General features: G+C 43.6%; 1 long non-coding RNA gene and 1 pseudogene across 2 annotated transcripts; one reads left to right on the plus strand and one right to left on the minus strand.

The window, feature by feature from the left end:
- Positions 1 to 1,706: 1,706 nt before the first annotated feature.
- On the plus strand, positions 1,707 to 16,940 carry LOC132209483 (uncharacterized). Of its 2 annotated transcripts, XR_009445561.1 has the most exons (4): positions 1,707 to 1,933; positions 3,573 to 3,748; positions 7,129 to 7,227; positions 12,800 to 16,939. It is a non-coding gene; the product is annotated as an uncharacterized LOC132209483 (long non-coding RNA). The 2 variants fall into 2 exon arrangements; XR_009445562.1 differs by lacking the exon at positions 7,129 to 7,227 and having other exon boundaries at positions 12,800 to 16,940.
- An 826-nt stretch (positions 16,941 to 17,766) lies between these two features.
- Positions 17,767 to 17,947, minus strand: LOC132209485 (U2 spliceosomal RNA; annotated as a pseudogene).
- Positions 17,948 to 27,465: the final 9,518 nt, after the last annotated feature.

Genomic DNA, 27,465 nt, shown 5'->3' on the forward strand with positions numbered 1-27,465 from the left:
AACAAAGGGACTTTGAAACCCAGGGATGTTTAGAGAGTAAATTCAAGAGCTTATGGCCTTGGAAACTGAGGCCATGAAAAAGGTGGGAGAGTTAAAGCCAGAAATCCACAGGAAGTTGGAAGTCAGGGAGAACAAATGTCTTGAAGGAAAAACCAAAAGAACTGGAGATGCTGGAAAGTAGTAACACAAACAGAAATTGATGAAAAACTCAGCATATCTGGCAGTGCTTATGGAGAGAAAGCAGCATTATTGTTTTGTGTCCAGTGACCCTTCTTCAGATATATCTCAGAGGGGTTTGTAGCTGCAGAAGGAGGTTTGATGACAAAATTTCAAAATAAGGATATGAATTACAATACCTTGGTGCTTTGCCACCCAGAAAATGTGTATGTTAATGAGCACAGGATGACAAAACTTGAAGATGTTGAAATGGGTGATAGTAAACACACGGGCAGTAGATTTTTGGGTCATTTCAAGATTTCAGGAAAGTAGAATTAAGAAGCCGGCCAGGAGTGTGTTTGGGGAGTTAAGTCGAGAGGTAACAAAGGAATGGATGAGAGTTTCAGCAGCAGATGAACTGAGATGCTGTTGAGGTTGAAATTGTATGTGGACTTTGTGATAATGAGTGTGGGGGTGAGTAATGTGGTTGGAAGCTCATCTTGGGGTGAAATATTGCACCATGACTGTAAGCAGTGTGTTACCTGCCAGTTACCAGGGGCAGGGATGGAGTCAGTGGTGAGGCGATGGAGTTTGGCTGCCAGCCTGGATTGACATTTAGCATTGTCGATTTAAATGGGATCTATACCCCTTTTCAAAAAGGAATGGACTTGGCAGCAGAACTAATTTGTGAACCAACTATCAGCATTATTGAGACAAATTGTGGAGTTTATCTGTTAAGAAGTAAACTACAGTGAGAAACTCAGACAGCTATTTCCAGTTGAATGTGGGTTATACTGCTGATGCCAATAACTAGCAGTGAAACAACTTATAGGAGTTTTTGCAGCCTTGGTCTTCAAACTGTATCCTCCGTCTTGGGCTTTTATCTTCTGATTCTCGTTGCTTTCCGTTGCACAGACCTTTCTTGCGAATCTCCTTTATGTTTGTTCTTTTTTGATTAACCTCCCTCTCTGCCCAATCACAGTTCATATGAACAACACTCACCTCACTTCACCACGTGATGTTCTTCATGTTCATAATTACTCCCTTTACATCTCACCCGAGGACTGTTATACCTGTATTTATTAGCCTTATTTCACCGCCATTTCTCTATTCGCTGCCAGAGCGGTATCAAGAGTATCTTTAGCTTTGAGCTGCAGGAAGCCTTTTCAATCGCGACTTATTAAAAAAAATGAACTGGGATGTTGTAAATCAGGAACAAAAACGAAGTTGCTGGAAAAGCTCAGCAGGTCTGGCAGCATCTGTGAAGGTAAAAAGACGGAGTTAACGTTTTGGGTGCAGTGCCCCTTCCTCAGAGCGACTTATTAAAGCCCCAGGATCGCTAATGTAACAATCTTTCTCATCCAGTTCTCAGTCTCATTTGTCTCAAAGTGTCAGAGTCTGATGACAATGACAACAGAAAGCACTGCGCATGCTACAGGTCACAATTGCGTCAGATTGATTGATGTCAGTGTGGGACCAATAGGAATACAGGTTTGACGTGAATGACCGGGCGGACGTCTCTGCCCTTATAACCAATCGGAATGAAGAGAGGGCTGGATCAGTGCAAACCACGTGATCCGTGCAGGTTCGCTGAGCACAGTCGGAACTAGAGACTCCGAGATACTTAGGTGTAGAGCTGGATGAATATAACAGGCCAAGAAGTATCAGAGGAGCAGGAAAGCTCACATTTTGTGCCTGGCCCTTTCGCTGAGACTAAGGATTGTGCAATTGATGTAAGAGCAGGACACGGTGAAGAAGGCAAAACGGCAGAAAGCAGGTGGGAAGTGATATTCGTATGGGCTTGGGAGTGCACGTCGGAAAACCCACATTTGAAACTCCCAGGCTCACGTTTGCAGAAAACAAATCAATGCCTCAGATGGCGATAGGCCCGTGTGACCGCCACCATCTTTATTGGGGGCAATGATCAGCGGGGCGCATGCGCGGTAGCATTGAAACTTTGAGGGCGGAGGTGAAGCTGGGCGCATGCGCAGCCGTCTCTGGCTGAAAGTGAGAGAACAAGGTGTGGGGCTGGAGGAACACAACAGGACAGGCAGCATCAGAGGGGCAGGAAAGCTGGCGTTTTCGGGCCTACACCCTTCAGAAATGGGGGAGGGGAAGGGGATTCTGAAATAAATAGGGAGAGAGGGGGAGGCAGGTGGAGAGGAGACAGACAAGTTAAAGAGACGGGGTTGGAGCCGGTAAAGGTGAGTGTAGCTGAGGAGGTAGGGAGGGGATAGGTCAGTCTAGGGAGGATGAACAGGTCAAGGGGGTGGGATGAGGTTAGTAGGTAGTAAATGGGGGTGTGGCTTGATATGAGAGAAGCGGGTAGCTGAGAGGAACAATGGGTTAGTGAGGGGGGGAATGAGCTGGGCTGGTGTTGGACTGGGGTTGGGGGAGGGAGAGATTTTGAAGCTTGTGAAATCCACATTGATCCCATTGGGCTGCGGGGTTCCAAAGCAGAATATGAGTTGCTGATCCTGCAACCTTTGGGTGGCATCTTTATTGTGTTGTAGGAGGCCCATGATGGACATGTCGGTGGAATGGGACTGGAAGGTGCAGTTGTTTATTGTGAACTGAGTGTAAATATTCTGCAAAGCAGTCCCCAAATTTCCCTGATGGAGAGGAGGCCACAACAGGTACAGCAGAGGCAGTATACCACATTAGCACCTGCATTCCCCATGCACGTGGCCTAAAAGCCCGATGCCTTTTCTTGTCCTGCAGGTCTGACCGGTTCCCCTCCACTGACCCCCTTGTGTGCCTAAGTGAACTCGTCCTCACGCTCAACAACTTCTCTTTCAACTCCTCCCACTTCCTACAGACAAAGGGGGTGGCCATGGGTACCTGCATGGGCCCAAGCTATGCCTGCCTCTTTGGTTATGTGGAACAATCTCTCTTCCATACCGACACTGGCCCCGAATCCCACCTCTTCCTCCAGTTCATGGATGACTGTATCGGCACTGCCTGCGTTTTGAGTCTGGACCCTTCTTCAGAAATGAAATGAAATTACACAGAGCAAATTCAAACCAAGTTAAATGTTTGTTTCTTCTGGATTTCTTTCCCAGAATGTGGGATCATAGCAGCTAGCACTGCTAACTTAGTTCTGTGCTTCCTGATCACAGCTTTGTCGGCGACTGATCTCTCCAGTCTCTAATGATGGATATATTTGATCTCTGTTTAGTATTTTACTGTTATTTTCTTATACCTGTTGTAACTGAATTTTCCATTGCTGTCCACCTCCTAACTGTGCGCTGCTGTCTTACCAGATTAATTTTTGAATGGCGTCTTTCAAAGTCAGGCAATATTTTGGCAGAGAGTGCATTTTTCTTCCATTTCAGACCACCAAATTTGACAGTTTTTTTTATTCTGGCGTTCATTTTTGCACTACTGTAATATTTAGTCTGTTTTTCCTTCCACAGATACCAGCGATCGTTGCCAAAGCCCTGTTGCCTGTGGAAAATGTGATGTTCAACTTTCATGTGCTGCTGCAGTTCATATGATGAAGGTACTCCCACAATGCGGTCATTAGAGAAGTTACAGATCATTCATCTAGCGATACTGAAGAGCTGATGGTGTGTGTCCAAATCAACAAACTGTATGTATTTTTATCATATTTATAATTTCACAAAAATATTATCAAGGAACTTTTGATGTAAGGCCATATTAGATTAGTTGACCAAAAACATGACCAAATTCACAGGTTTTCATGACTATCTTAAAGAAGGAAAGCAAATCTGAGAGGTTTATCATAGGAATTCCAGACCATGTTGCCTGGCAACTGTAGAAACAGCCTCCAGTAGTGAAGCAATGATTAAATACATTGACAATCATTTACTTTCAGACTCCAACAGAGTCTTGAAGGTTGTGTGGTGCAGGGAAACATGGGTCATCACGGCCAGGAATTAAATCACGGGTGAGAATTTTAAATTGTTGCTTATAAATAGGAGTCTTTGTGCGTCAGGGAGTACAGCAGTGATGTGTGAACAGGTTTTGGTACAAATGAACATGAGCGCAGCAGAATTTTATGTATTCTTGAGATTACAGGGACGTTGAATGTGGGAGGTCAACTGGGAGTGTGTTTGGATAGTTAAGCCTAGAGGTAACGCAGGAATAGATGAGAGGTTCAGCAGATGAGCTGAAACTAAGGTGTCATTGTCACTGAAGTGGAACGAAATGGTTTTTGTGCAGGACTCTGCTGTTGCCTTCACCTCACCTCAGGAATTCATCTGTGTGTGAATTTGTGGATCAAGTCTGTAATAAGATGAGGAACTGAGTGCCTGGCGTGACCCAAACTGGGTGTCACTGAGCATGTTACTGCTAAGTGCTGCTTAGCTCCACTGTTGACAACACCTTCCATCACTTTACTGAAGATAGAGAGTAGACTGCTTGAGGGGAAATTGGTCAGGTTGGATTTGCTGTGTTTTTGTGCTGAACAGACCTGGGCAATTTCCCAAATTGTCAGCAGATGCCAGTGCTGTAGCAGGACTGAAACAGTTTGTCTTGGCAGGTAGCAAGCTCTAGAGCACAAGTCATCGGTACTGTTGCCAGTGCCCATAATCTTTGCTGCACTATTCCTCCATTTATTAATATCATTTGAAATGAATCAAATTGGTTGAAAACTCACATCTGTGATATTGAGGACCTCTGGAGAAGGCCTCTGGCACCTTATTTTTAGCTATGCCTGGAGCTGCTCTTGGCATGCCCTCCTATACTATCCATTCAATCAGTGTGGTTCCCCTGGATCAATGGTAATGGTTGAGTGCACAATATGCTGGCCCATGAGGTTACAGATTGTGCTGGAAAGTTCTGCTGCTGTTGATGTCCGACAAAGCTTCAAAGATATCTGGTTTTGAACCCCTATATCTGTTCCAAGTCTGTCCCATTTAGCCGAAGTTAGTGCCACTCAACGCCACTCAGGGTATTCTCAAGTTTAAGATGATGCTTTGTCTCCACAGGACTGTGCGGTGGTTGCTGTTACCAATACTGTCACGGGCAGTTGCATCTGCAGCTGGGAAATTTGTGAGAATGAGATCTATGTTTTTCCCTTCTGTTGGTTGTGTCAGCACCTGCTGCAGTCCCAGAAAGTCAGCTTTGTCCTTTAGGACCTGACCAGCTTGATTGGTAATCCTGCTGTGAACTACTCCTGATGGAGGGCATTGAGTACACCTATTGCCATTTACACTCTGTGCTTACTCCAAGTGCTGTTTAACATGGAGTTTTTAATCAAAATTCACTCTTGGGATGTGGAAATCGCTGGCTGGACCAGCATTTATTGCCTGTCCCTGATTTCCCTGAAGGCAGTTAAGAGTCAACCACATTGCTGTGGGTTTGGAGTTGCATGTCATGCAGATCAGGTAAGTATGGCAGATTTCCTTCCCGAAAGGACACAAGTGAACCCAAATAATCAGCAATGGTTTCATGGTCGTCATTCGACTATTAATTCCAGATCATTATTTAATTCAAATTCCACCATTTGCCATGGCAGGATTTGAACCCAGGACCCCGCAATGATGTCAGTGTCTCTGGAGTAATAATCTAGGGATAACACTGTTGCCAATTTATCAACTGAGGGAGGATGGTTCATGGAATTCAGCAGGAGCCATGAGTCTTCCAGGTGGCAGAGTCAATGTTGTACTCCCAGTTCAATTACTGCGATCAGAATAGCACTGTGCTGTCACGTCTGGCCTGCTCTTGGGACAGGCCTTCACTAAGGACAGTGATGGTGGCGTGTGTCACTTGTCTATAAGGTAAATTCTATGCATACGACGCTGTTTCTTGACTAGTCTTTGAGCCCTCTCTCCAAATTTTGCCACTTGCCCCCAGATATTAGTAAGGAGGAGTTTATGGAGTCGATAGGGCTGATTCTGCAGTTGTCTTTCCTCGTGCCTTGGCAGATGCCAAGTGTTCCACCCAGCATCATTCCTTTGTTGAGGCTTTGCAGTGATTTGCAACTGAGTGGCTTGCTGAGGTTGGCAAATTTCTTTCCCTGAAGGACATTAGGTTTTCTCCTTTTTCTGCCATTAGCAATGGTTCCATGGCAACCAGTTGATTCTTAATTCCGTTTTTTTTATTTAATTCAAATTCCACCATCTGCTGAGATGGGATTCAAGCGCGGACTTCTGTTGTAAATTTTAATATACTAGATAAAAGTTAAATCATTAGGTTTGTTCAGCCTAACACTGGCGAGTCATCTATTCTAATATCTCCTTTCCCGAGAGGGAAAAAAACATTGCTTGAACTATTGCTTGGCATCTTCTGTGAAGTGTCTTGGAGGTCGTTGTCCATCATCCTGTCTCCTCCATCCTCCCCTCCAACAAGTGAGGGAGACACATAGAAACTCCATATCATTAAGATTGAGGCAATCCAAATCAGATGCCTCTGCTGCTTCCCTCTCTGCCACTAGCCCACCAAACCAAATTGCCTTGCATGTTGCTCGGCGTTTTAGTCCTAAACATGCATCTTTCTCCAGTCTTGTGTCAAGCCTTATCAGAGCTCGTCTTAATCCTTTGCCCTACTCCTGCTAAATCACAAACATTCTGCGTCTCTCTTATTTCTCCTCCTCTTTGCCTCTTCCCCCATGCCAGTTCAGATATTGTCCTAGCACTCGTCTGGATTGTGTTGGAACATTTTGGTGGAGTGGGATTTTCTAATGACAGTGAAGTCAAATATTGGTTTTAATATTTGACTTCACTGTCGTTAGAAAATCCCACTCCATCTCTATTCTCTCTTTCCTGTCACTAAATCTTGGCCATTCTTTGCCATGTGTCAAAGATCTGCAGTTCTGGTTAGTGACATGAAGTCCCAAGGTGGAAATTCCTAGAAACCCAAATAGATTTCTCCCTGAATCGATGACTGGCCTCCACATTGGATAACGTGCATTAGGGACAATGCACAGTTATCTTCGGCCAGGATGAGGGGATGTTGTGAATTTCTACCCGGACTGACAGTGATGGATTTTATGAATTTGTGTTACAGGATATTACAAGTGGACTTTCAGGTGGGGAAACTCAATAATTGTAACACTAAACTCTGACAGAATTACTCAATTCATCAACATCTGGATATTCGTATTGTGTTCCTGCTCACTTCTCATTTGCCGTGTAATTTTTTTCTCTTAAATCACCCCATTCTCTCAATAGATCATTCCTAAAATTTTCAGTATATGTCCTGTAATCTTTTTTATGATCAGTCATGAGTGTACATTTTATCATCCTGAACTGTTTCTTTTGTCAACACCTCTATCAAAGGTCCCTCAAAATCCTTTGTTACAAGGAGAACAATCTCAGTTTCCTCAAACATCTGATTCCCCAATGACTGTTTGCTGTCTATAAGGCACTCGTCTGGATTGTGTTGGAACATTTTTCACTTCCCTGCATGAGTACAGCCCCAACACTGTTAGAAAAAGTGAACATCCTCCAGTTGAAGCGCACTGTCAGAGTTGTGTCCCAGCCACCACATTCAACATTCCCCTCTACACCACCGAGGCACAGTGGCATCTCTGTGCCAAAAGTAAAGTCACCATTTTCCGACCTGACCATAGGGCTGGTTTAACCTGAAGATTACCACACCCCAGGCGAGGGGAGAGTTTGAGAAGGAGAGTCCACCTATTATAGATGGATATTCGCTCTGTACCAGCAACGCCCAAGTCACATGAAAGAAGAATGTTAAAAAAACAGCCCTAACCATGCAACTCTTCTTTACAAACCATTCTGTTAAGTCTCCTCTGCCCCCTATCAGGGACCCTCCCGTCCTTCACGGTGTGTGGGGGATCTTTGGTTTGCACAGACTCAGCTCATCTCTGTTCCTGTCTGTGATGTCATCATGCTGTGACAATGGCACTGAACCTCACTGTCTGTGAGGGTGGTAGGCACAGAGATCCTCATAGCGTTTAAGGCATATTTAGATACACACTTGTGGTGCCAACGCAGACAGGTCTATGGGCCAACTGCTGGAAAATTAGATTAGAATAGTTAGGTGGTGGATTTTAACTGGCAGAGGCTGGATGGGCCACCATCCGAGACACTTCACAGAGAAGATGCCAAGCAATAGTTCAAGCAATGTTTTTTTTTTTCCCCTCTCAGGAAAGGAGATTTTAGAATAGATGATAATTGAATAGATGGTTAATGTTTTTGGGAGACAAGTGAGGTATAGAGATGAAGCAGTTTACCAAGAAATTCTGGAGCTTGAAGCCCAGGAAATTGCACGTGCTGCTATCAAGTGGAGGAATAAAAATGGGGCATCATCATTAGGACTGTATTAGAGGAAGGGACATGTTGAGATTTGTGAGGCTGGAGGATATTAGAGACTGGAAGGGTTCTGAGACTGGAGAAGATTACGAAAATAGGGAAAAGTGTGAGATTGGAGGAAGTTGCAGAAATGGTGAGGATTGAGAGGCTGGAGGAGACCTCAAACAGAAGGAGGTTTGTGAGGGTAAAGGCAATTACACATCTAAGGAAGTTTATACGGGCTGGAGGAATTTACAGAGATAGGAGGGTGTTGAGGCTGGAGGAGATTCGAGATAAGGAGGCTTGAGAGACTGGAGGAATCTACAGAGACCGTGAGAGTTCTGAGGCTAGAGGGGGATTCCAACAGTAGGCAGGTTGTGAGGCTGGGGAGAGATTCCAGTGATAGGAAAGGTGGTAAGGCTCGAGGGTGGAGCCTGCAATAGTGCAGGCTCCAGGGTCATTTTCATGATAGGGAGGGTAGTGAGGATTGAGGTATGATTCTTGCGATAGGGAGTGAGGTGAGGCTCCAGGGTGGATTATCATCTAAACGACACAGTGGTGCACTTACAGTACACGGAGTGCATTAGTGAGAGAAAGTGGTTCACCGCCACTTTCTCCAAATCAAATAAAAATGGACAGTCAATATTAGTCTGGGCAGCAAAGACCACATCCCATAAGTAAGTTACAATTATGATGGGTGATGATGGGAACTGCAGATGATGAAGAATCTGAGATAACAAAGCGTGGAGCTGAATGAACACAGCATATGCTGCTGGGCCTGCTGTGTTCATTCAGCTCCACACTTTGTTATCTAAAATTATGATGGGTTTCTGGTTTGGAGAGAGCTAACAGAAGCTCGGATGATTCTCCTTGGGGCTGATTAGCAATGATTTAGTTGAGTAGTAGGTTTGTTTCCAGGATATTAGTTTGCAGAGAGAGAAAAAAGATTAACATTGTGGCAATGTTTGGTAACTGCAGAATACAACATTCAGGTAATTGGCAAATAATGCAGTGTGAAAACTTGAAGATTACTTGACTCAGCAAGTTCCCAGGATCTGGAACAGTCTGAATGGCAGCTGGATGAAGATTCAGCAGTTATTCCCAAAGATTTGGGATTTAACTTTTCAAGGAATGATCAAGAGGGCCATGGACAAATGGCAGGGGACTTGGGTCAGATTTGCAACACCTCTAGAATGAGAGTGAAGCTTTTGTCAGGGTTGCACATGGTAGACTAATCTGTAAAGTTAGATCACATGTGATTCAGGAAGAACTTGCTAATTGGAAACAAAATTGGTTTAGTTATAGGAGAGAATGTGGTGCTGGAGGATTTTTCAGAGTGGAGTTCTGTGACCAGCGTGTTCCACAGCAATCGGTACAGCCCACTTTTGTTTCTCATTTACACTAACGATTTGGATGAGAATTTAAGGGACAAGATTACTAAGTTTGCAGATGATACTGAATTGTTGGTATAGTGGTTAGTGAAGGTTATCTCAGATGATGGTGACATGTTAATCAATTGGGTCAATGGGTTGAGGAGTAGAAGATGAAGCTCAATTTGAATAAATGTGAAATATTGTATTTTGGTAAAATGAACAAGGGTAGGAATTACACAATTGATGGTTACACCCAGGGTAGTGTTGTGGAACAGAGAAATGCTGAGATTCACTGCATAATTCTTCGAAGTTTATGGAGACAGGCCGACAGGGTGGTTAGTAAATTGTTATGCACACTTGCCTTCATTGCTCACTCCTTTGAGTATAGGAAATGGGATGTTATGTTGAGGTTGTACAGGACATTGTTGAGGCTTCATTTGAGGTATTGCGTGCAGTTCTGGTCGCCCTGTTACAGGAAGGACATTATTATTAAACTGGAGACAGGTCAGAAAAGACTTGCTGAGATGTTGCCAGGAATGGAGGGCTCAATTATCAAGAGACTGCCAAAGCTTAAACTTTTCTCACTGGTTACGGGGTGACCTTACAAATCCTCATAAAAAACATGAGGGGCACAGATTATGTGAATATTAAGGGTTTTTTCCCCTAGGTTGGGTGATTAAGACAAGGGGACATGTAAGGTGAGAGGAGAAAGACATATTTGAAAAAAATATGAGGGACAATTTTTCTTTTACAGTGTGGTTCATGTGTGAAACGAATTTTCAGAGGAGGTGGTGGATGCAGGTACAGTCACATTGGTTAAAAGGCATTTGAATTAGGACATATATAAGAAAGGTTTAGAGGAATATGTGCCAGATGCAAACAGCTGTGATCAGTTTAAATATAAAAGTTGTATATTTCATATACATTTCTAAATTGGAGGAAGGCCAACTTTGACAGTATTGGGCAAGAACTTCCAAACAATGATCGGGAGAGGTAATATGCAGTTAACGGTATACTTGGAAAGTGGAAGGCCTTCAAAAATAAAATAGGGAGAGTCCAGAGGCAGTATGTTCCTGTTCATGTGAAGGGCAAGGCTGGTAATTGTCGGGGCTATTGGACGACTGAAAAAATTGAGGCTGTGGTTAAGAAAAAGAAGGCAGCGCATGTCAGGTAATGACAGCAGGAACTGGGTCAATCCCTCAAAGTATAAGGGCAGTAGGAGTATACTCAAGGGAAATGAAGATGGCAAAAAGGAGACATGAGCTATCCTTATCCAAGAGATTCTGACACTTCATTTGGGACAAAAAAGCAACTTGGGACAAAACAGGGCCCCTTTAAAGATCAACAAGGCTGTCTGTGTGGAACTGCAGGGTGAGATGTGAATGAGTATTTCACATTAGTATTTACAGCAGAGAAGGATATGGAAGCTAGAGAACTTGGAGAAATAAATAATGAGTTGACAAGTGTCCATATTACAGAGGTCTAGGTGCTGGACGTCTTAAACTGCATAAAGGTGAATAGGTCCCTGGCTCATGATCAGGTGTTATCCACAAACTGTGAGAAGCTGGGGAAGTAATTGCAGGCCCCTTGCTGAGATATCTGCATCACTGAGACACTGGTGAAGTGCCAGAAGGCTGAGTGGCTAATCTGGTGCCATTCTTTAAGGAAAAGCTAGAGGACCATTGACCATTGAGCCTGATGTCAGTGGTGGGTAAATTGCTGGAGGGGAATCTGAGGGACAGGGTTTGCATGTGTTGAGAGAAGCAAAGACTGATTAGGGATAGCCAACATGGCTTTGTGAGTGGGAAATCTTGAGAAACTAACTTGATTGAGTTTTTTGAGGAAGTGACAAAGAAGATTGAAGAAGACAAAGCAGTGGACTTTGTCTAAATGGGCTTCAGCAAGGCATTCACCAAAACTACACATGACGGACAGGTTAGCAAGATTAGATCAAGTGGAATCCAGGGAGAGTTAGCTATTTGAAACAAAATTGGCTTGAAGGTAGGAAACAGGATCGTGGTGGGGGTGCTTTTTTTTCTCAGTCTAGATGACTATGAACAGCAGTGTGCTGCAAGGATCGGTGCTGGTTCCACTGCTTTTTGCCATTGATACAAGTCATGTGGCATGCATATTGGAGGAATGGTTACTAAGTGTGCAGATGACACAAATTGTTGGTGTAGTAAACAGCAAAGAAGTTTATCTCCAAGGACAATGGGATCTTAGTCAGATGGGTCGATGGGCCGAGGTGTGACAGCAATCAGTTCAGTTTGGATAAATGCGAGCTATTGCATTATGGTAATGAAAATCAGGGCAGGGCTTAAACAGTTAATGGTGAGGCCCTGGGGACTGTTACACGACAGACACTCCTTGAGGTGCAGGTGCACAGTTCCTTGAAGGGGGATTGCAGGTACAGAAGGTAGTGAAGATGATATTTGCTATGCTTGCATTTATTGGTCAGTGCATTGAGTGTAGGAGTTGGGAGGTCATGTTATAGGCTGAACAAGGCATTGATGATGCTGCTTTTGGAATACTGTGTTCAATTCGGGCCTCCCTGCAATAGGAATGATGCTGTTAAACTTAGCAGGATGCAGAAAAGTTTTACAAGGATGTTGGAAGTTTTGAGCTGCAGGGAGAGGCCGAATATGCTGGGGCTATTTTCCCTGGAGCGTTGAAGGCTGAGAGGTTACCTTAGAGGTTAATAAAATTATGGTGGGCATGGAGTGAGTAGCCAAGTTTGTTTACCTGGGGTAGGGGAGACTAGAACTAAACACATTGGTTTAAGCTGAGAGGGAAACTTTTTTAAGGGAAAGTGGGTGGTGCCTGTGTAGAATGACCTGCCAGAGGAACTGGTGGAAGCTGGTACAATTATGACATTTAAAAGGCATCTGGATGGGTATGTGAATAGGAAGGGTTTAGAGGAATATGGGTCAATTGCTTGCAAATGGGATTAGATTAATTTGGGACATATGGTCAGCATGGACAACTGGGATGAAAGGGATTGGTTTATGCTGTACAACTCTGACTAAGCATTTTTTGTTTTCATTTCAGATTTCCACAATTTTACTTCTGCACTGTTCTTAACCTTTTGATCCCTCTGAAAGACTGAGTTACAATGCCTGCCCTTGCTCCCTGGCTCTCCCACCTCTCTTTCAGCAGTTTTATGCAAATACTGACTGGATCCCTTACCTGGAGGATATTTATTTGAATTTGTTCTAATGATGATCCAGCATATTTCCCAAGCGTCGCTCCATAAATGTCCAGAGGATTTCTCGATTTCACAATCTGTGGTTGTTCTTCTGGTTCCTCACTCGCTGCACTTGCTTTCTGTTTGAAAGCTTGGTCTGCAATTGGAGAATTCAAACAGGTCCACATCGAGCTCTGACAGTCACTTTGTTTATCACAAACCAGTTACCTCAGGATTTTGAACATTGGAGGAAAAAGCAGCATTCACACTGGGGAGAAATGCACATGGTCTGTAAAGAGTCTGTGAAGATTCATCTGAAATGTCCGAACACCAGCGCAGTGACACTGGGGAGAGACTGTGGAAATGTGCAGATTGCAGGAACGAATTTTTTAATCCATCCCAGCTAGAAACTGACCACCAGAGTCACACTGGAGAGAAACCATTCACCTGCTCTGATTGTGGAATGGGATTCACTCAGTCCTCCAGCCTGCTTAAACACCAGTGAGTTCGCACTGTAGAGAAACCATTTACATGCTTGAAATGTGGGAAAGCATTCACTCAGACATCTCAACCGCTGATGCATGAGCAAATTCACACTGGAGAGAGACCGTTGGCCTGTTCTGCGTGAGGGAAAGGCTTTGCTGACTCGAATTGCCCGCTGATCCACCAGCGACTTCACTCTGGGGAGTGACCATTCATCTGCTCCCAGTGTGGGAAGGGATTTACTTGCTCACCTAACCTACAGCGCGTTCACACTGGGGAGAAACCATTCACCTGCTCTAAATGTGAGAAAGCATTCACTTGGTCATCCTACCTGCTTGTGTTCCAGCAGGTTCACACTGGGGAGAACCCATTCATGAGCTCTGATTGGGGAAAGCATTCACTCAGTTATCCAAACTGTTAACACACCAGTGACTTCACAAAGAAGCACAGTTGAATTATTTTGCTGTCACTCTCACTATCAAGTGAACCATGGTTTTGGGCTGTTTGTACTGATGTTACTGATCCCTGCTCAATTAAAGGTACAGGTATTGTGGATAAAATGTTAATATCAGTTGTGTATCTGTCAGGTAGAGTTTGGAAATAGTCACGTTATCACGACACATTGACACATTCTCACTGACTAAAGACTAGCTGCCTGCACAGTATGTGAAAAGGGATTTCCTGGTTCATCGGGACTGGTTAACGAGCAGCAAATTTCTGAGTAACTGTGAAGTTGGTTTTTGATTCTGCTGTTAGCTATATCCAAACCATGCTTTTTGGGCTTGCTTCTGGAGATCATAGGATCCCTCCAGTCTGGAGGCAGACCATTTAGCCCATTGAGTTCACACTGAACTTACAAAGAGTGTCCTACCCAGACCCTCCCTGCGTGGGTTTCCTCCAGGTGCTCTAGTTTCTTCCCACAGTCCAAAAATGTGTCATTCTACCGAATTTGCAATGCTAAATTGCCCATAGTGTCTTGTGTGCCAAATGCAGGGTAGGGTGTGAGACTTAGGTGAGATGCTGTTTGGAGGGTTGGTAATGGACTGAATGGCCATCTTCCACAGTGTAGGGATTCTATGTTGATCTTAATGGCCCTTTATTTGTTGTGCCTGGGCAATATGTTTGCACACCTTCTACAATTATGGATTCTATTGCTCTCCACAGACATGTTTCAACTACTAATAGATATTCCTTTATTGGAAACAATCAAAGGAAAGTTTTGTTTTTAAATCCAAACAAAAGATTGGGATGAGTCATATTCTATATCCCTGATAGCCGATTGCAAAAATGCAATGAGACCTGGTGACCTATCCATGGGGAATGCAGTCTCTTCAGATCTTTACCAGGTGTCCATAGCAGTGACGGATCTCGTGATGAAGACAAAAACCAAGACATTGTGTGATATCTAGTGTATATTTTCTATTTAGTCTGCTGTCCATTACTCCACATGTCAAGTTTGTTTTCGGAGACCCTCCGGACTTGCTGCAATCACAAGACACTGACCTGTTTAGAAAAACACACATCCTTTTATTACCAAGCAAGTACAAGCTGTGGAGAATTACTGTACTCAACCCGGCACAGAGTGCAGAGTCTCGCAAGTAATTCTCCCCGAGCAGCAGACAGTGCCCGCTTATTATACTTGACAAAAGACATGATACTTAAAATGATTTCACAATTTATAATGGCATGATGCATAAAACAATTACTACAACAGACAAAAATAGGATACCAAGCAATTATTACATCAAGAACATAAAAGACCAGCTTATATATCGATTGCGAGTGAAGTAGCTGCGAATGGCAGGAGGCGATTTTTGAGTTGTTGTCCAGGACAGATTGTGATTTCAAGTTGCTAGTGTGTCTGGCTAGAACAAAGTCAGTGCCCTGGCCCCTTTGCCAGCGACAGAAGTTACATGCTTTAGAGGTTTCACACCCTTACAAATTTTCCCCACCTAACCCTATTTGAAACAACAGTTTGATTCTAATTTTAATTCAGTCAGGAAGCTTAAGACAGTGTCTGCATACCAATGTGTGAGAAGAAAAGGAATTACAAAAGCTTTACACTGAATTCCTGGCTGGGCAGGAAGCTTCAGGGTAGTGTCTGCATACCTATGTGTAGGTAGATAAGAGCTTACTTCTGTAAATTGAAGTCTTTTATCTGCATTTGATTCCTATACAGAGACTTTAATTTATAGAAGTAGATAAATCAATGGGATGTCATCACATTAACATCTCACACAGAGACTGAGATACGGTCTGGTGACCGAGATTTGAATCACACCATTCCAGATGGTGGAATTTGAGTTTTTTTTAAATCTGGAATTAAGAATCTAATGATGACTGTGAATCTATTGTCAGTTAGAAAAACCCATCTGTTCACCTGTCCTTTTAGGGAAGAAAACTTCCATTCTTATCCAGTGATATCAAGATTCCATGAATGATTTTTTATTTAACAAAAAAAAACTCCTGCAAATACATTTACCTCTGTCTTAATTTATTTAGCAACCGACAGTTCAAACTGTTTGATGGTCATTTTCACTTCTAATCAAGTTGTGGCCGTTTCATGGTTGAAATAAAAAAAAATGCATGAATGGAACCACAGTTGTTCTCATAGGAACAATACATGCTCTGACATGTTTGAAAAAAAAACCTCATCTCACTTATGAGCCAGATATCAAAGCTGACCAGATCCTGATGCAGTGTACCATGAAAGTGAAATTCTTCACCATCTTATCTACTTGTGTTGCTATTTCAGGGAGCGATGGACTTGAACCTCCCAATCTCCTGAACACCTTTGAGAATTGCATCAAACTGACCCCTAGTGGCAGGAATGGACAGCATCAGCTTGGATTGATGCTCATAATTCAGGCTCAACAAATCTACTGGAGCATTTTGGGAATGTAACTCGTGGTGAGTGTGGCCACCTCTCTGTACTGTAGTGATACAGATTCCCAGATCCCGATTGTCCCAAATGGCTGACTGACAGTGTCGAAGTCCCTGGGCTGATATCGAATGATTCCTTGGCCATGCTGTGTCAGGATCTCCTGACTGAATACTATCTCCCTTGCCCTGACTGAGAACAGTTTCCCTGAGAATTTGAGACGTGCCCATTTGGTCGAAACACATGTGTTTGTTGCCACAGCTGCTGACCAGCCCTTGACTGACTGCTGGTGATAACAATGCTAAGCTGCCTGTCTTATGCCTGTGATAAACACCAGGCAAGACAGGAGCACTGTGAGACATTAAGTTCTAGTTGAAACATCAAAGTGCAAAAATGTCAGGGAAGGGCAGAGATATTGCAGCATAACTCGTGTCAGGTGCTGAAAAGCTTGTAGAGTTCTTAGAGCAAGAATGTACTTTGTGGACAGGCAATTCTGCATCTTGATTTAGCATTTTTATTTAACTCTGGCTCATTTTGCGAGATTTGCAAATATATCTCGGTCTGGCTAGTGTGAGAATTGGCTTTCGGAATAATGTGCCACTGACTGTCATTCACAGTTGTATCCCACATCAGTGAATTGGTAATCTGATTAAGCGCTCAGGCCTTGGCATGAGAAAAATAAAGCAGTCACATGCACACTTGTTTGATTAGTTGCTCTGCACTCAAATGAAAAACGTGTGTTGTATATGCCATATCCTTTCCTAGCTCACAGTGTTTCCAAAATCTCTACTTCAATACATCCCAAGTCATCATCAAAGTCAACACTAGTGAATATTTCGATAGCTTCATCTTTTTTTTCTGAAATGCTATTTGTAATGAGGTAGTGTTGGCAGGCGATTTGCTTTTACTTCTGATGCCATGTGTGGATATTTGGGGATGGTGTTGGTGGGAAGGTGTGGCATTACCAGGGATGAGGCACTAACATCAGAGCAAGTGTTGAACATGCAAAAATGGACAGATTAACAGTTACCTTGGAACAAGCATATTTGGAGAAAGTTGGGTGAGAGTACTGAGAGAAAGCACTTTGGCGGCATGGTGGCTCAGTGGTTAGCACTGCTGCCTCACAACGCCAGGACCTGTGTTCGATTCTCGCAGACTGCCTGTGTGGAGTTTGCACATTCTCCCTGTGTCTGTGTGGGTTTCGTCAGGGTGCTGCCACAATCCAAAGAGGTGCAGGTTAGCTGATTGGCCATGTTAAATTGCCTGTAATGTTTAGGGAGGGGTAGATTAGGTGGGTTGTAGGTCTGGCTAGGATGCTCTGAGGTTTAGTGTGGACTTGTGGGGCTGAAGGGCCTGTTGAGCAGATGCTGGAGAATCCGAGATAACAAGGTGTAGAGCTGGATGAACACGGCAGGAAGGCTGACATCTCATGCCTAGACACTTCCTCAAGTTTTGATGAGACTGTTTTTAGAATTGGGTCAAAGAGACTATAACCAGTCCTGGAAACACAGCAAATGGAGCAAGATCCTACTCCTTACTCCAACAATCAGTTTAACATAGGGCCTTTAAATAAAGGACATATCAGATATTAAAACTGACGAGAATAAGTATTACACACTGATGTCAACCAAGTAGGCCAAGAAGCAATGCCATTATAGTGCTGGACTACCTTAAGTCCCAGTTACCTTCCATATTTTCCATCAGCCTGACTGTGTGCAAAGACTTGTAAATCACTGCTGTCAGTTTTTACTGTTCCCAAACTCCTGGGCTTCCTGACCAGGCCAAACAGTCAGTTTACACCAACACTTTTTCAGCACCTTTTCTATAAATCTCTCTTCGCAGTGAATGTAGATCATCGGAAATGTACCAATCGAATGAGGTAGGGCAGAGCTGACGTCACCAACACGGCTCATGAACCAGCTCCACGACAAGCAGCGGGTCAGTGAGATTGCAGCAACAATTGGTACAGAACCGCACACTCAGAGAATGTTCCAGCACAGGGGAAGGTGCTTCAGCCTGTCACTGTCTGCATCAGCGATAATGTGAACTGCAGATGCTGGAGAATCCAAGATAACAAAGTGTGAAGCTGGATGAACACAGCAGGCCAAGCAGCATCTCAGGGGCACAGAAGCTGGTGTTTCGGGCCGAGACCCTTCATCAGAAAAGGGGGATGGGGAGAGGGTTCTGGAATAAATAGGGAGAGAGGGGGAGGCGGACTGAAGATGGAGAGAGGAGAAGATAGTTGGCTGTTGGTTTGTTCGCTGAGTTTGGCAAATGAATTGCAAACGTTTCGTCTCCAGTCGAGAAGACATCATCAGTGCGTAGCTGCTGCTGTGTAGGAGAAGATAGGTGGAGAGGAGGCAGTCAGGTCAAAGAGATGGGGATGGAGCCAGTAAAGGTGAGTGTAGGTGGGGAGGTAGGTAGGGGGTAGGTCAGTCGGGAAGGACGGACTGGTCAAGGAGTCGGGATGAGGTTTGTAGGTATGAGATGGGGGTGCGGCTTGAGGTGGGAGGAGGGGATGGGTGAGTGGAAGAACAGGTTAGGGAGGTGGGGACAAGCTGGGCTGGTTTGGGGATGCAGTGGCGGAAGGGGAGATTTTGAAGCTTGTGAAATCCACATTGATAACATTGGGCTACAGGGTTCCCAAGCAGAATATGAGTTGCTATTCCTGTAACCTTCAGGTGGCATTGTTGTGGCGCTGCAGGATGCCCAGGATGGACATGTCATTTGCAGAATGGGAGGGGGAGTTGTTTAGTGTGAACCGAGCATGGGTGATGTGCAGAGTTGTCCCCAAGCCTCCGCTTGGTTTCTCCGATGCAGCAGAGCCACAATGGGAACAGCGGATGCAGTATACCGTATTAGCAGATGTGCAGCCTGGGATTGAGATGAGGGGGGAGGGGTAGGGGAAGATGGAGCACTTTCTGCGGTTGCAGGGAAAAGTGCCAGGTGTGGTGAGGCTGGAGGAGAGTGTGGAGCAGACCAGAGAGTCATGGAGAGAGTAGTCCATCCGGAAGGCAGATAAGGGTGGGGACGGGGTGTGAGGGATGAGTTGCGCAAAATGTGGGAGACACGGTCGAGGGAGTTCTCGACCGCTGAGTGGGGGGAGGTTGCAGTCCTTGAAAAATGAGGACATCTGAGATGTACAGGGTGTGGAATTCCTCATCCTGGGAGCAGATCTGGTGCAATTGGGAAGAGGGGATGGCATTTTTGCAGGAAGGTGGGTGGGAGGAGGTGTATTCCAGGTAGTTTTGGGAGTCAGTGGGCTTAAAATGGATATTGGCTTCTAGGTTGTTGCCGGAGATGGAGACAGAGAGGTCCAGGAAGGAGGGAGAGGCGTTAGAGATGGTCCAGGTGAACTGAAGGGGGGGGGGGGTGGAAGGTGTCAGTGAAGTGAATGAACTGTTTGAGCTCCTCGTGGATGCATGAGGCGGCTTTGATGTAGCCATCACTGTAATGGAGGAAGAGGTGGAGTTGAGGGCCTGTGAAAGTATGGAAGAGGGATTGTTCCACATAACTTACAAAGAGGGAGGCACAGCTTGGGTCCATGCAGGTACCCATGGCCACCCCCTTTTGTCTGTAGGTAGTGGGAGGAGTTGAAAGAGAAGTTGTTGAGGGTGAGGAAGAGTTCGGCAAGGCGGATGAGGGTGTCAGCGGAGGGGGACTGGTCGGGCCTGTGGGAGAGGAAGAAGCGGATGACCTTTAGGCCATCTGTATTGGGAATGCGGGTTCATAGGGACTGGATGTCCATGGTAAAGATGAGGGTGTTGGGGACTGGGAAATTGTAAGTTTTGTAGGAGATGGAGAGCATGGGTGGTGTCACAGACGTAGGTAGGGAGTTCCTGGGCGAAATGTGAAAAGATGAATTCCAATGAGGTGGAGATCCGTTCGGTGGGGCAGGAGCAGGCAGAGATAATGGGTCAACCAGGGCAGGCAGGTTTGTGGATTTTGGGAAGGAGATAGAAACAGCCGTTGCAGGGTTGGGGAATGATGAGGTTGGAGGCTGTGGGTGGGAGGTCACCTGAGGTGATGAGGTTGTGGGTTGTTTGGGAGATGATGGTTTGGTGGTCGGGCGTGGGGTCATGATTAAGGGGGCAGTAGGAGGTGGTGTTGGAGAGTTGGCGTGTAACCTCAGCGATGTAGAGGTCAGTGTGCCATACTACAACTGTGCCTCCCTTGTCCATGGGTTTTATGGTGAGTTTGGGATTGGAGCAGAGGGCTGTACGTTCTGCAGGGAAGAGGTTGGAGTGAGTGCGAGGGGTGTAGAGGTCTGAGAGAGGGAGGGTCTGAGCTTGGGTAGGCTGGATTGTATTGCCTGGAGTTGCCGTCGCATTGCTGCGAGTGTGTGTTTCAGGAGTTGCAGGGAAAGATGCTTCTGAAGTGTCTTAATGTTCTGGATGTAGACATTGTCACATCTGGGGACAAATTGGGAAGGCTTGAATGTGGACTGTATTCCAATGGGGATGATCTGGTTCCTTAGGCAGGTACTAAGAAAGGTAACGTGGCTGTAGTACCTGGTTTGCTGCAGGATATGGTCGAGCAGTCTCAAGGCCGAATAGAGCAGTTTTTGGCCACTTTTCCAGGGTAATGGTGAGACTGCATTAGGCTGTGGGCACGATGAAATCAGAAGCCATCCAGAGATGATTGACTGAAGTGATTCTTTTGAGAAGTATTTGTCTTCAGAGGAAATCATGACCAGACTGGCCCTGGATTTATTGCACTTTAGGCGAATGACACATGATCTTGTTTTGAACGCAAAATATTCCGAGCAGTCTTTTCAAGTTGAATGCTGAAACAATATTTCCATTTGTGCACGAGATTACCACCAGTGGATGGACTGTAAAACTGGAGAATATCTCAGTTCGACAATGGTGACTTGTTTATTTTACCCTTTCAAAGGATTGTGTGTTTATGGAAGTCTTTCCAGAGAGAGATGGAAGATAAGTTATTGAATATTCGTCAGGGAGTGGCAGACAGATTCATGACTAAGAATAACACACCAATTTTAGCAGGGGTGGAGAGGAACGTTTATTTGAGGCCACATCATTCAAGAGCTCACCACATGGCGAACTTGGTTTGATTTTTCTAATCACTTACTCCTGATCCAAGTTTTCACATGGCCATGAAGGCTCTCCCTTTCAGAATGATGGGTACAACTTCCAAATACGATTTTTAAACGACACTATGAAAATGCTCAGGAAAGCTTCATGGTTTTTCAGAAAGATCAGAGACATAGAACAAAGCTAAAATCTCAATAAAACTGCTTTAGTAAACAGATTGGGCTGAATATATGTCTTTAATAGTACAGATTACTTTTATTTGTACTGTTGAGATGACTTTTGTTGGCAAGACCTGCATTTCTTGCCTCTGTCTAATTTCCATTCAGAATATGATGGTGAAACCCAGGGACACTAACATATGTTACATGGAAATTGTGATCAGAGATAATGGGAACTGCAGATGCTGGTGAATCCAAGATAACAAAGTGTGAAGCTTGATGAACACAGCAGGTCAAACAGCATCTCAGGAGCACAAAAGCTGACATATTATGGAAATTGTGAGACTGCTTTTTCTGTTTTCAAAAATTAAGGTCAGAGAGCCATTCAGCAGAAAAACAGAACCTTCAGCTCACCATGTCTATTCCAATCAAAAAAACAGAACTACATTAATCACACTTATCTTGAAGTCGACACCCACTAGGCATGGCATTTTGAGTGCTCCTCCAGCTGCTTCAAAAAATGCTGCGTTATCTTTAATGATCTGTGACCTGAGCTGTGATTTGTCTTTTTCTTTCACATTATGCATGAACTGCATTTTGCAAATATATCCCATGACATCAAAGACAGCAATTAGCTCTATAGATCAATAATTTTTCTGGAAAATCAGACTTTTTAAAAAATTCATTTGGGATTCTAGTGTAGCTAGACCGGCATTAATTGACCTTGAAAACTTCCAGCTAGAAGTTCACCAAATTGGAAATGTAGTGGACACTGAAAAAGGTTACTTCAGAGTACAATGGGATCTTGATCAGATGGGACAATGGACCAAGGAATGGTAGGTAGATTTAATTTGAATAAATCTGAGGTGTTGCATTTTTGAAATCAAATTAGGGCAGAACTTGTACTCTAAATGGTAAGGCCCTGGGGAGTATTGCTGAGCAATGAGTCCTGGTGTGCAGGCGCTTGGTCCCTTGAAAGTGGATTCAGAGATAGATAGAATAGTAAAGAAAGCATTTAACATAGAGCATGGGATATTACAGTGCAGTACAGGCCCTTCGGCTCTCGATGTTGTGCTGAAATGTGAAACAATCTGAAGTCCATCTAAACTACAGTATTCCATTATCATCCATATGTTTATCCAGTGACCATTTAAATACCCTTAAAGTTGGGAATCTACTCCTGTTGCATTTGGTACAACTTGCCTTTATTGGCCAGTGCATTGCATGTAGATGATGGGAGGTCCTGTTGCGGCTGTACACTGGTTAGGCCACTTTTGGAATATTGCATACAATTCTCGCCTCCCTGCTATCGGAAGGATTTTGTGAAACTTGAAAAAGTTCAGAAAAGATTTATAAGAATGTTGCCATGGTTGGAAAGTTTGAGCTGCAGGGAGAAACTGAATAGGCTTTTGCCTGGAGATTCGGAGGCTGAGGGGTGACCTTACTGAGATTTATAAAGTCAGGAGGAGAATAGATAGGGTATCTAGACAAGGTGTTTTCAGCGGGGTCAGGGAGTCCAAAATTAGAGGGTGCCAGTTTAAGGTGAGCTGGAAAAGATTTAGAAGGAACCTCAGGGGTAACTTTTTCACAGAGAGGGAGGTGAGTGTGTGGAATGAGCTGCAAGGAGAAGTAATGGAGTTTGGTACAATTACAACATTTGAAAAGGTGGGTATGTGATTAGGAAAGGTTTAGAAGGATATGTGTCAAAAGCTAGCAGATGGGACAAGATTTATTAGGTATATGTAATTGGTATGGATGAAGTGAACTGAAGCCTCTGTTTCCATTCTTCACAACTTTCTGACTCTATGATTTGGTGAATTTCTGATGAATAGTTAGACACAGGATATTTGTCACTGGAAGTTGATTATCTCATTGAATATCAAGGTGGGCCTTTTGGATTGCCTCCTGTTGGAGATAATTCCTGCCCGGCAACACTGAAGAACTGTTCTTGTAAGCCATTCATCAGCTAAACCTGAATAGTGCCACATATTTTGGAATAACGACATAGACTACTGCAGGAACTGAGGACTGTGAAGCGGTGCTGAGGAATATGATCTGTTAGTTTGTGAGCATTCACAATCTTGGCTTGAACAGAAACATTCTCTTTGAAAATGCATATTCGTGTGGCACGAACATGGAACCAGATCATGGAAACAGCTCTGGAGGGAAGTGGGGATCCAGAACCGGCAGGAAAACAAATACATTCTCAAAGTGTGTGCATGGGAAGAAGGAGTCTATTCTTCTTTTGAGGAATGACACCATAACAGATAAAATATTTTATTCTAATGAAGGGAAAGCTGTATCCATTTTATTGGTTTCGTTAAAATAATGGCGATAAACAGCTGGAATAAACTTGCACTGACCATTTGAAAAATCCTGTATGTCTTCAGAGATAGCTGGGCTGTCCTCGGCTGAGTAAGTGCTGATACTGTCTGAGTGATGCTGTTTTGAAACACATTCTGAGCACAGTTGATGGAACAGACAAACAAGTACCATTGGCCAGTACTTCAGAATACATCAGACCTTTCATGGCTGCTCCCACACAGAACCATACAATTGAGAAAAGGCCCATTGAGACTACACGACCAGGTGATGATCCAAATGCTTTTATTGTTTGGGATGTTACCTGCCTCAACCACCCTCCGAAGCAGTGCAATCCAGACACCAACTAGCCTCATCACAAATAGGACAAACACCTGCTGACAGAATCGGAAGTCCATACCGAAAAAAAGCTTTGGAATATTGTGAGAACAATGAGCACAGTGTTCTGCACTTTCACTCTTTAGTGTTTTAGCTCATGTTCCAACATCATTTGAAGTGAGATCAGAGTAACTTGCCATGCCACCCATGTTACTTCACTCATTGTGGCATTATGGACCCTGAACAAAAATGTGATCAATGCAAATTGGAGACAATCCTGCACTGGTAATGTCCTCGACTCGACAATGGGGAAATCAGTCTCTGAAAGTAGTCATTCAAGTCACTTGTCATCCTGGATAGGCACTAAATTGCTGTTCCTTGACTATAATGTATTGAAAAAAAAATCCTGGAATCCCTAACAAACAGCTCTGTGTGCACGTCTGCAGCATTTGGATTGGAAGTGTTTCAGGAAGGTAGCTCGCTGTTACTTTCTCCAGAGCTATTGGTGATGACAAATAAACTCAGCCTTTGCGAGTGCCTGCTAAAACCCATGGTTGAGTGTGTCCTATTAAACATATCGAGATATTTTATGTTTTCAAAGTTGAGCCCAAAGACTCAGAAAGGTAAGACTTTGCTGGATGAGTGTAACCCCAGCGAAATCAGGAGCATGGTATGACATTGAGTTAAGGATCCACATTGTTTTCAATAAGAGGACTGATCGTGCGATATCAGTGCCACTGAGTTCAAACTTTTCATGGCAATTAATCTCAATGTAACATGCCATCGATACTTGGGATCTTTATTAAAGAAACTTTGCAATGTCTCCTTTAATGACCATTCACAAATACTTGAAGGTCAACTCAAATGGCAGCTTCACTGTTCTGATTCAGATCAGACAAATTGTGACAGTGAAAAGTAAAAAAAGAAATGCTGGAATAAAAATTATCCTGTCTAGCAGCATCTGCAATATGACTTTTTCAGAACAGATTCATCACAGACCAGATCTGTTAACTCAAAATCTGTCTCCAGATGTTGCCTCATATATTGTGTTTCTCCACTAACTTCTATTTCAGGTTTACTTAATCTCCAGAATTTTGCTTTTCTGGATAGGTCTCGATGTTGAACTTGGTTATATATGGACAATATCGTCCATTCCTGATTCTGTGAGAGCCATTGGGCTGGTTACACGTGTATTACACCAGTGTCTGTTTCTTTATTAAAAAACATTTTATGAAAATCGTCCTCAAAGCATGAATTTTAGGAAATTGATTTTGATTGAAAATAAATTTCCGAGGCAGCTGCACTTGATGAGACAACAGAAATAGCTTACTCCTGATGGCACAATCCGTGCCCGTCACTGAAAGTGTTTCCCCTCAGGCTCTGAAGCCTTTTCATACAAATCTCAGAATAATTACACCAAAGATGGAGGTCCCTTGGCCCATCATCTCTGCACCAGCTAGGGGTGAACTATATCCCTGCTATTATGATCCTGTAAAATCCCTATACACCAAATATTTTGAAATCCTGAAATGTCAGCTTTTCTGCTCTGAAGATGCTGCTTGGCCTGTTGTGTTCATCCAGCTCTAAACCTTGTCATTTTGAAATCTTTGTCTGCTTTTAGTTCTGAATATCCTGTGCGTATATGAACAATTTTATCATTCTGCATACCCCATGATTAAACAGTGTTTGCATAAAATATAATTTCCTATTACATTTAAATTTATCATGGTGTGTTCATATTGTTGTTTGGCATTCCATCTCCCAAATATAATCTGTTTCCTTGCTCTGCATTACATTTCATTCCATCTGTCAGAATAAGTGCTAGCTAAATACTGATGACATTGGGATATCACTGTACTCCTCTCCAGTCTCTACAGCCACTGCCCCCATTCCTCTCTGTCTCTGAACCAATGTCACATTCATTCTGTCCCTGGCTCTTTAGTCCATGCTCTTTAATGAACAACATGATTGTACACACCACATTTGATTTTAGTTTTGGTCAATTGAATCAAGAAATGTAAATGTTACTGCTTTAAAGCACATAAACTGCAATGAAGAACTTTGTATCTTCAACATACAATGTTGTTTTATTACAACAATGAGAAATCTACACTTTCTCTGCAAGGCCAACCCAATTTTGCTCAGCATTTTTTTTTGTACAATCAGCACAGTAATGACATTTTGCTTGTCTTTTTTGGGGGGCGTAGTGTATTGATGCAGGTGGTTACAGCATTGCACATGGACAACAAGGCAGAGCCACTTAACCTGCAAAATGAAAACATCCATCATTTTCCCTCACCACTACATCTTTAGAGCAATTGGTGATGGAATATACGACAAATAGCCAACAATGTTAACATCCAATCCAGCCCAGTTTCAATTGTGAACCGAAGGTTCACTGAAGGTGTATTGAAAGGGGTTAACTGGAACTATTTGTTCAGTGCCTGTGATTGATGTCAGTCTCTATGGATTCTAATTGCGTCACAGGAAGCTTTCCCTCTCCTATAACTAAGGCGCTCTGTTCAATGTCTTATCCCATACTATAAGCGAGAACATCAGCGACAGCACTAACAGGGATCGGCAGCTGCAGAGAGAGGGGGCGGAGAGATCAGAATCTGAGAACAATAGACTGGAATGTTGCAACAATGGATCAGAATCTGAGAACAATAGACTGGAATGTTACAACAATGGATCAGAATCTGAGAACAATAGACTGAAATGTTACAACAATGGATCAGAATCTGAGAACAATAGACTGGAATGTTGCAACAATGGATCAGAATCTGAGAACAACAGACTGGAATGTTACAACAATGGACCAGAATCTGAGAACAATAGAGTGGAATGTTGCAACAATGGGCAGGGGTTTATTCTCGGGTCTTTATTATCTTACCGCATCTTGGTCAACGGTACCACTTTGAATACTATGTGTACTGATGATTATTCAGGCTGGTTACTATCCCATTCTCGCTGTTGTTGGTGTTCCTGGTAAGCCTTTCTATCTCTGTCCAGTCACTACTTCCGCAAGGCATATACAACTTTGTTGCCGTTTCTGTTACCTGTATTTGGAAAAGATGGAAACAATTATCTTCAGTTTGAATTAAAACCTCGCTTCATTGTCCATGAATTTCAGACTCATCCTTCACAAGCATCTGAGAACAAGGCTTGTTCACAACATTGAGGGCCTTTTTTGATTTATGTCTTACTATTGTCTCCATTACCAAACTTGTCCAATACCAGCTCCAGAATATCTGCACTCTCCCCCTCTGCCTCTGCACTGTGGCTTGATAAACCATGATCTATGCGTTGGT

This window comes from Stegostoma tigrinum, unplaced genomic scaffold (genome assembly GCF_030684315.1).
Source record: "Stegostoma tigrinum isolate sSteTig4 unplaced genomic scaffold, sSteTig4.hap1 scaffold_99, whole genome shotgun sequence".
Taxonomy (NCBI): domain Eukaryota; kingdom Metazoa; phylum Chordata; class Chondrichthyes; order Orectolobiformes; family Stegostomatidae; genus Stegostoma; species Stegostoma tigrinum.